The 10,178-nt window shown below is 41.0% G+C and overlaps 1 protein-coding gene across 1 annotated transcript in view; it reads left to right on the forward strand.

The window, feature by feature from the left end:
- The first annotated feature begins 3,261 nt into the window (after positions 1-3,261).
- Positions 3,262-10,178, forward strand: part of DNMBP (dynamin binding protein) — an 86,698-nt gene continuing 79,781 nt past the window's right edge. Inside the window, exon 1 of the mRNA XM_006756563.2 lies at positions 3,262-3,384. The gene's annotated coding sequence lies outside the window, so the exon portion shown is untranslated. The remainder of the gene's footprint in view (positions 3,385-10,178) is intronic.

Raw genomic sequence — 10,178 nt, forward strand, 5'->3', positions numbered from 1 at the left:
ACGGTGCCTGGCAAGCCCCGGGCTCCTGGCCCCGCACCGCCCGGCCCCTCCGGCGATGGGGCGGAATTTGAAAGCTGGGAAAGAATTCAGCCTTCGCCCAGCCTCCTTGGTTTACAGATGGAGACCTTCTCCTGCAGCCCGGAGTCACACCCGGTCCATAGGAGTGAATGAATCTGGGTCACGGAGGCTGGGAGGGCTGGTTTCTAAAGCAAGAGTGAGACCTGCTGGGCTAGAGGTGCTAGTTGATCATGGGGTGTGTGTGTGTGTGGCGGGGGGGGGGGGGGTCTTCACCTTCTTCCATCTAGTTACCCCACCACAGGTACTGATGTCCACCAGGCAACAGTCTCTCAAAGCACATTAAGCCCCGCAAAGGGGGGCGATGCTGGCAGTTGAATGAAAAAAATATTGGGGTTGCGAACAGGCTGGGTCTGCTGCAAGTTAGGCGCTGTGGAGAATGCTTGGGGTATAGGGTTAAATTTTAAATGCGAGAGAGACCCCCTCCACTTGAAAAGCAATCTCGTGATCCTTGATTGTCTCGTCTATGTAATAATGTAGGGTACATTAATCTGTAATGTGGGTACCTTGCCTTTCGGTGTGTTTTACAGTTAGAAGGGCATTGTGTATGGAAACTTTTCCTGATTGTACATGGCAAGCCATTGGTAGCACTACTATTTAGAGTTTGAGCATAATTTAGCTTCAACTGTTAGCGTAGCTGCGTTACAGGGGGAGAGTAGGACCGATTATTCCATAGCTGTATTTTGTACGACTGAAGTACCTGTCAGCATGCAGGCATGATTTCTCCGAGTTAGTGCCGTACTGATTACTCTCAACATGAATAGACTCCATGTGGTGGGCAAGTTAATCTCCTAGTACCCATTTTTCTCTAAATTATTAAAGGATCTCTAAGCCCCGCCCCCTTCCACCTCTAAAGTTCCCTGATTTTACATATTACAAATTTGAAACATGTCCCTCATTGTGACAACAAAAAGTTTCAAGAAAACAGGTTTAAAATTCTGCATGCTGCGTAGCGAATCTTCAAGTTCATTATTTTTTTCTCAGCCTTCCCAGTTACTTTAGCAGTGTTGGGCTAACATAAGTGAAAAGTGATTTTTCCAGTGACAGATCCTTCAATGTTAAATTCACTTAAACTCAGAGGTGCGAATGGAGCGCTTTGTGTATGGGAGGGAACAGCTGAAGTCTGACCCGAGAGCGGGGCCTGTGCAGGGTGCAGATATCTTCTGCAATAGGATGAGAACATTCTGCCTCAGAAAATGTGATAAGATGCCTTTTCAACAGTGTTCATATTATGTGTATTTTCAGCTGAGATATAACCATAACCTTTATAGACAATCTGTCCAACTATGTGCACGTTACTTATTTTGTCTTGCAGCCCCAAAGCGGAGCCCTCCCTGCCTCCTGTTTCTTCTTTCTGGCTCCTTTCTTCTGAGTTCCCCTCTTACCTGCAGAGACCCTTGTCACATGCCTTTCACCCACGTGGCAACCAATGTTCGTAGCCCCTTCAAGCACTGGCTGAGTTACATTACATTTTCTCCACTCAAAGGATGGAAGTCGTAAATCTTGAGTCACCACTTAAGATGTCCTAAAACTAATGGTGGCGATTCACTTTTAGAACAGAGTGCCAGACACCATGAGGCTCTGGTTCAGGTAGACGGTGTTTAGGTCTTTATCTTCCCTGAGCCAATAACAGTTCTGTATTTCTGCCTCAGAGGGACATCCTTTCTGCAGGATGCGTAGTGAACCTTCAGATTCCTTATAACTCTCAACCTTCCCAGTCACTTTATCAGTTTGGGGCTAAAATAATCAAAAAGCGATTTTTAAAAATTAACAGATACTTCCGTGTTGAATTTTTATGGAGACTTTTAAAAAAATGATAAACACAGTTAAAACAGAATGCAAATGGAGGCTTGCATGCCTATTGCCAAGTATAAGGCTTGAATTGTTTTTTTAGGTTTATTATTTTGTCATTTCCTGAAGTCAGTTAATTACTGACAACATAGCATTATTACAAGATTATTTGCTCTGAAATTTTCAAGTGTACTTGGTCTTCAGCTAAAGCATCCTTAAAATTCACTCAGAATACTTACAAAAAATTTCACATCAATTAATATTAAATATTTCTTTATTATTCTTAGCTCAGGAAAACATTTGACTAGACTAATATTCAAGATTGGATAACTTAGTCTTGTTCGTTAACAGTTAATTATGAGATCATTAACTCTCTTCCCTGGAAAGGCAAAAACGGTCTAAAGCTGCAGCCATAAAATCAGATTATACAACAGTCTATAATGAAAGAGCCGGTAAATAAACCAAGGTCTTAGCTTTTGCTTGTAGGCTTTATCCTCACTGCTATAAAAGTCAGCCATAGGAGAAGGTAAAATAGACATAAAAAGTGTAATATTGAAAGTGTATTATTTCATTTTTAGATTTTAGGGTTTTCTAACATGAAGGATATGATTAACAACCCAGGCAGCACAGTGGAGCATACAGGGCATTGTGCTAGGAAGTTCGAAGGCATGGGTTTTGCTCCTGGTTTGTTCATTCATTCACCAAAATAGTCACTGAGCACCTGTATGTGCCAGGCAGTGTTCTGGGTGCTAGGGATAGGGCTGTGAATGAAACAGACAAAGCCCTGCCCTCCTGCAATAGACATTCTAGTGGCGGGGAGGCAGACTGTAAACAACTATGTGAACAGATAGAAGGCCGCACAATCACAAGTTTACAGTGAACTTTAAAGAAAGAGATCTAAGTGCGAAAGGGTGTGTGTGTGTGGTGGGGAGGAGGGTGGACGGGGTTACTTTTTATACAAAGAGGTTAGAGAAGGCCTCTACTAAGATCATTTTTGATCTATGACTTGAAGGTGAACGAGGGAGAGAGCAGGGGGCAGAGGGATGAGCAAGTCCCAAGCTCCGGATGCAGGTGGGTGCTTGGCCTGTGTGAGAGACTGAGGTTATGGAGGCCAGGCTGTGTCAATGTGGGTGAGGAGTGAGTGGCAGCAGAGGAGAGGCGGTGGGAGTGGGAAGGGGCACGTCACTGTAGGCCATAGAAGGACTTTGGCTTTTACTCTGAGTGAGGGGGAGGCAAGCCGTTAGAGGGCTTGGAACAAAGGCACTCATGATGACATGTTTTAACAGGATCACTCCAGCTGCTGGGCAAGAATAGACAGAAGGGGGTCAAGGGACTACCCTTTCCTACTAGCTGTGTGACCCTAAATTATACTCCATTTTTATGATTCTTAGTCGTATGGCACATTTCCACGGGAGCCAGAGGATTGTATGCCAACAGGTTCTAAAATTAGAGAGCTTCAAATGACCTGGAAACGTGCCGCTGCTGACACACCTGTAGCTGAATCACCGCAAATCAGAGGTAATCAGGTCTTTCCAGTCAGGTGTCAGGTCCTGAGAACAAAAAACACTCTTCCGTGAATATTCTCTGCTGATCCCTTTAGTACCCTGCTGATCCCTGAATTTTCCCTTCCTGCTTGAAAAAGGATGAAAAGCTGTTACTCATCAACAGAGCTGGCAACCAGCGTAGCTTTTGTTGTTGGGAAAGTTGGAAACTTTTGGGAAGGAAACAATTCTAATTTTCTGTTTATCATAGGTCATTTGAATTGTTTTTTAGCATGCAAGGAGTCCAAAAGATTTCTTTTGTTTTTAATTCACCTTAACCTCTTCCCATTCAACTTGTGCTTCATAGGTACTTATCCTAATGAATTTAATGTGGGTTTTTTTTTGTTTGGTTGTTTTTTGTCTGTATAGGATCTTGCAAAGTGGGGATGTTTGTTTTCTAAATGTGTATCTTTCTAATGCTCTGTTTTATTTTGCTTTTTTTCCTAAGACTGTTTATAAGATCCATCCATGTTTCTATGCGTACATCTAATTCTTTGTTTCTGAATGCTCCATGCTGCGTGCACACAATAACTTTACTTAAATGTTCTCTTTGTGATAGATACTCAGAACGTCCCTACTCTCTAACACCACAAATGTTGCTGCAATGAGTATCCTTATAACGCCGTATAATTTATCTGGGGGATGTATACTTAGAAGGGAAATGCTGGATTATAGGTTTGCATGTACAGAATTTGAGGAAACAGTGCCAGATTCCTCTCCACAAGCGCTGCACCCGTCTTTCTCCCTCCACAAGAGTTCAAAGGCTCCTTATCGTTATGTCCCACCAACACTCAGCTTTATGCGGCCCTTTCCCTTTTCTCATCTCACAGGTGCAAAGTGCGATCTTGTCCTTTTGAGTTGTGTTTTTTTCATTACTAATGATTTTAAGGATCTCTTATGCATACAGATACAACTGCTGCTTATATCTTCGCTCATTTTCTATTGGCGTTGCTATCTGTGTTGTTGCCTTTGACTTGTAGAAGTGATTTTATAATATAGATAATCACTCTGTCACATATAGACTTTGCAGATATCTTCTCATTGGTCACCTATTAATGTTCCCTTTGTTATCCTTTGATCAAGAAAAACTTCTTAATTTTGATGTAATCATATAAATACATTCTTTCTTTTATGCTTGTCGACTTTTGTGTAAAAAGCCCCTCCCAACCCCTAAGTCATACCTTTAATTCGTCTAGAGCCCACTTTGCATGTGGTGTTAGTGATCCAGCCTCTCTATTATTATTTAATGAGCCTTTCCTCCCCTCTTCCCCGCCCCAATAACATCTCCAAAAAGCCCATGCTTTCCTGCATTGAATTGTGGTACCCTTTTTCTCATATGGTGTCCATGGATATACTGGTCCGTCTCTAGGGCTCTGTTCTGTTCCATGAATCTGTCAGCTTTTGCACCATATTTTTTATTGTTCTGTTTTTATTACAGTGATTTAGTAATATGTCCTCATGACCAGCACAGCAAGTGCCCTGTTTCTGGTCTTCGTATTTAAGTTTACTTAGCTCTCCTGGAATAAATGATTTGTTTCATATAGTTATTTTCCCGTATAACATTTGGAATAAGTTTATCAGGTTCTTCTAAAATTATATTTTTGAGGATTTTTTTATTGGGATTACATTGAATTTATAAATTATTTAAGAGAGGCCTGACATCTTTTTGATATTAACATATTTCCTCCAAGAGCATGTAATGTGTCTCTCTTTTTTTTTCCAGCTCAACTTTTAAAAATAATTTTTGTTTTATTTGGAAAAGACTTAAAACTAACAGAAGAGTTCTAAGATTAGTACAAAGAGCTTCTGTATATTCCTCACCTAGACTCACCAGTGTTAGCATTTTGCCATATTTGCTTTATTACTCCCTTTCCACATTTCTGTGCTTTTTTTTCTTGACCCATTTGAGTTAGTTGCAGACATCATGCTCCTTTATCCCTAAATACTTCATCTGCTCATTTTTAAGTTCGTTATTAGAACTTTAAGGTTTTCACTATAAAGGTACTCTAGAAGGATATTCTTGGTTAAGTTAATTTCTAAACACTTCATAATTTTGTTGCCATTTTGAATCGTGGCTCAGAGGGTACATGCCAAAATCCTAAGCCTATGCCAAGGTTAAGTTTCAAGCAAAAGACGATTAATAAGTCTTCAATATTTCTGAACCTTATATATAAATTTATGGTAAACATCTCGTGATTCCAGTATAAGTTTATTTCACCATTAGATCAGCTTTTCTTCCTGCTGTTAAGAGTCAAAATTTAATCAGCTGGTGTGAAGAATGGGAGAGCCATATTCAGCATCATAACTATAGTCGTCAGCATGATTTAAATATAAGATATGCAAGATTATAGTTCTCTTCCTCTGTGGATCAGGCTCTACTCTGGGTATAAATCTAACCTGCGTGTATACTAGTATCTCACAAAATATTGAATAGTTCAACAGGTAGTTCTTCAGCAATCATAAGTGTTAGGGTGTCGAGCCATTGATTCTCATGGCCATCTTTTGGCCATCTCTCAAGTATCTCTATATGGTTGGGTTGTTTTTTCCTAATTGTGAAAATTATACATTTTCATGATAGAAGTTTGCAAAATATAGAGAAGCAAATCTTTACTCTTGCCTTTTAGCACCAATCCCCATTTAATCATAGTTTTTTTCTCTCTCTGTACCTCCCCCCCCCCTCTTTTTTTTTTGTGGTGGGAGGACATGTTTGTGGAAGAGGAGAAAGCATTTAAAATTGGGCTACATAATTTGTATCACATCTCCTTTTTTAGGGCTAGGCCATCAACTCTTGTTTGACTTGCTTTGAGTGATCCTCTGGAAAAAAACCACACAAAACAATAAGAAAGATACCATTAGTTTATAGGAGCTGGGTAATAGCTTGCTAATTACTCCCAACAGGCTATGTCATTGTGCATAAAGGATCCAGGCTCATTGTGACAGCTTGGGCCCGTCATGACGTAAATGCCAACAAACCACAGACTATGGTAGAGGAGGAGATGGGGAGGAGAAAATCTGTTTGGCATCACTTTGCTTCACTTCAGTTAGTGCCTTCCTTCTTTAGACCACATTTGCTTTCATTTTTCAGAAAAAGAGTGTAGAGGAAATAGCGGAATTTATTTATTTTTTTGACTCTGAAATATACCCGACAATTGTCTTGTTTCCCCGACCTCCTTTGCTAGTGTGATGAGTGGTGAGGGAGCGTGGTGATAGAGGACAGCGGCGGAACTCCAAAGTCAGTATTTCCATCAGCTGGTAGCTTCAGTATCAAATGCCCTCCCCTCTGCACTCTCCAGCCTTCACCTTGTTATGTTTCCTTCATTTTGCAGGAACACCTGTCAATTTCCAAAACGCACTTGTCTGCCTGCCCCTCCCGTCAAGGGAAGTCAAGGGAAAAGTTCGTCAGGGGCAGGAATCTTTCTTTTATTCCCCGATGGCTCTTAAGCACCGTGAGCTGTGCTTGGCACATAGTGTGCCCTCCACAGATGGATCCATAAAACAAACCAACCATTAAAGAGGCAGCACTATGATCCAGAGAAGGGAAATCTAAGGGAGGGGTAGGAAAGAAAGTTCTCGTAGCCTCCTTGAAATACATGGGTTCAATAAGCTAGTAGAATCCTCATTTCCACGTTGACCCTGTAAGCATAACTGTCAACCCAGCCACAGGCCTCATTTCTCTACATCTGTTTTAGCCGCTCAGCCTATGGTTTCTGAAAGTGGTATGTGTGCGAGTGTACGTTGCTGACAAGCACGTGGTGGGAGTAGGGCCCAGGAGAGTAATCAGTGCTGACGTTTTGGCCCTGGGTTCTAGGCCCAGCACACACTGCATTGTTCTGATGAGGTGATTCTCTTCAGATAAATGATGTGCCCCATCAGCAGAAAAAGTCGCAATGGATGTGCCGAGTTGTGCTGAACTCCCTAGCCTCGTGCCCATGTCCTCCCCCTTTCTAGTTTATTCTTTCCTCCCATTCCCAGCAGTGCAGAAACCTTTTGGCTTTTCTGTCATTTCTGGATCTGGTTCAGGATTGTCATGATGAACAGTCATGCCACGTGTACCCGGTCACTTTATTACAAAGCAAGGCCTCAAGTCATCAGTTGCACTGTATAGCGTACTAAAAAAAAAAAAAAAAGGCTGCCATAAATACACCATAATGCTATCCCGTATAGACTATTATTAGACTGCTTTAATTTCTTACTCTATGGCTGGACACTTGTTACCCAACAATTCCCCCAACAAATCTTAAACTCTGCTGCCTGGCCCTTAACTCTGATCTAAATCTACCATATATTCAAATTACTTCCCTGTCTCCACTTTTTACTCTAATTAGATGGATCTCTTTTGCTTTCCTACAACAATAATGATAGCAATAAGTATATTATGAATTATAATTATGAGTATTTCTTTTTTCCATTTTTCTGGGTTTCATTCAAAAATGGATAAAAAATAATAAGACAAATATCCATGTACCCAACACTCAACTTAAGATCTATAAAACTGAGTTAGTTTCTGTATTCTACCTTCCTTTCCCCTGTTGTAGACTCTCGGGTTCTAATGACTTAAAAAAAATAAAAAAGATTCCCTTTTATTTACACATGATAACAATACCATGATTGTCACCTAAAAAAGGGAGCAGTCATTAATGCAATCAAGAATCTAGTTAATATTCCAAATTTCCCCATTCATCTCAATTTTTAAAAACAATTTATTTTTTTGAATTGGCATCCAAGAAATGTGCACACCTTGCATTTAGTTTATGTGTTTCTTAAGTAGCTTTTATTTAAAAAAAAATATATTTTATTGATTTTTTACAGAGAAGAAGGGAGAGGGATAGAGAGCTAGAAACATTGATGAGAGAGAAACATCAATCAGCTGCCTCCTGCAACCCCCCCCCCCCCCGTGGGGATGTGCCCGCAACCAAGGTACATGCCCTTGACCGGAATCGAACGCGGGACCCTTGAGTCTGCAGGCTGACACTCTGTCCACTGAGCCAAACCGGTTCGGCTTAAGTAGCTTTTAATTGATAAGTTTCCTTTCCTTCCTTTTTAATTTGAATGTTTAAGTGACTTTTGACAAAGCTTTATTGACCTATGGTGAGTTAACTCACTTTTTCATCTCTCGATCATTATAGGAGGTTCCAAGTTATTCAGCTTCCATAAATAGAAAGGATGTGCTGACCCACGTAGGTTGGTCTGGCTCAGAGGTCATTTCTGAGGAGTCTTCCAAAGCGCGCTAGGTGTTAGGAATGAGACCAACAGCAGACCATCTCTATTTAAAAACATTTTGCCTCTGAAGAAATGTTATAACTGTTATTTGGCAAGGCAGTCTCTGCTCCCTTGTGTTAGGGCAGAGAGTTGAGAAGTGAGTGAGTAGTCTGGCTTTCTTCTTTCAGACAGCGTTTGTTGCTTTAAGGATTGCAGGGCTCAGTGCCAGAATCTCCTTGGGATATTATTGTCTTACAGTGAGATCTGCTTATCAGGAAACAGAATCCCTGGAGGGTCAGGTAAGAGGAGAATGAGTTTACATTAAAACCAGACGTTTGTTGGTGCTTGTTGGGGTCCTGTATAATTCAGCAGCTAGCTGGACTGTGGAGCACAATACTGATACTTACGCTTTTTAAACCCATAATTTGTATTAACTGTCCTTTTTGCTACCTCTATGTATATGTTGTTCAGTCATCATAATATTTGGACCACTCTAGACATGAAGAGATTCAGTTTCTTTTCTTTTTTTTTTTTTTTCAGTCTTGTTGCCTTGACCTGTTAGTCAAATATGATAGTTCTGCAGGGTAGTGACTCAATATTAAAGTAAAAAGAATAAAAATTGTTGAAGTGTGAACCTATGCTTATTTACAAATTAAAATATTATTATTATTCACAATAAAAGTATTAACCAGAGGTGATTTGCTGGTATATTATTCTTCCTTGCAGTGATCGGTTAATAATAAAAATAGGCACTTCTTATTCATACCCAAGCACAGGTAACAACAACACACACACGAGATAATATGTTTGAGAAGCAATCTGTAGATGTAATTGTGTTGTATTATAAAGCTGTGCCTGCAGAGAGCTGCCAGTGTTTGGGTGAGGCTAGAGCTTAAGGTGTGTGGTAGGTGGAGAGTGTTCAGGAATGAGGCAGGGACCAGGTCATGATGAGCTTTGCACGATCTGCAAAGGTTGTGAAATTCTGTATGTAAGAAGAGATCCTACGCAGTGTGGAACAGAGGGAGATGAGACAGGTAGGTAACTTACCATCTAGGAAGCGGTCACAGCAGTCCCAAAGAAGAGATGGCTAGAGTCTCAAGTAGAACACTGCCAATCTCAAATTTATAATTTCCAAGCCCCAAAGAATAATTTTTAAAAGGCCAGTGCACTCAAGGGATTTAACAGTAGTGCCACTACTTTTCCTAGAAGTACGGGATAATGTTTTTAGAAGAGTAAATCGATTAATTTCGTATCCCTCTTCTATCCCTGGGAGGCATTTGGCAAAGGTTTTCTTGGACCCGAATGCAGGGATCCCACTTGTAAACTGCGGCCAAATCCTCGTGGGTCTGTGGTGAATACGGAGCTCATTTAGGGCTTTGGGTGGAAGGGGATGTCAGTTGCCTTGTCCTTGTGTCCAGTAACCACAGAATTACTGTACTCCCCCTTCCTCTCAAGAAGACAATGGCAGTTTTGAACAGTTCGCCCCACCTAGAAGTTGCTGCCTCATCTGTACTATTTTATGTTATAATCGGTCTGGGTGGTGATGACAGTCCTCCTCCTCCTCCTCCTCCT

Source organism: Myotis davidii, unplaced genomic scaffold (genome assembly GCF_000327345.1).
Source record: "Myotis davidii unplaced genomic scaffold, ASM32734v1 scaffold332, whole genome shotgun sequence".
Classification (NCBI taxonomy): Eukaryota; Metazoa; Chordata; class Mammalia; order Chiroptera; family Vespertilionidae; genus Myotis; species Myotis davidii.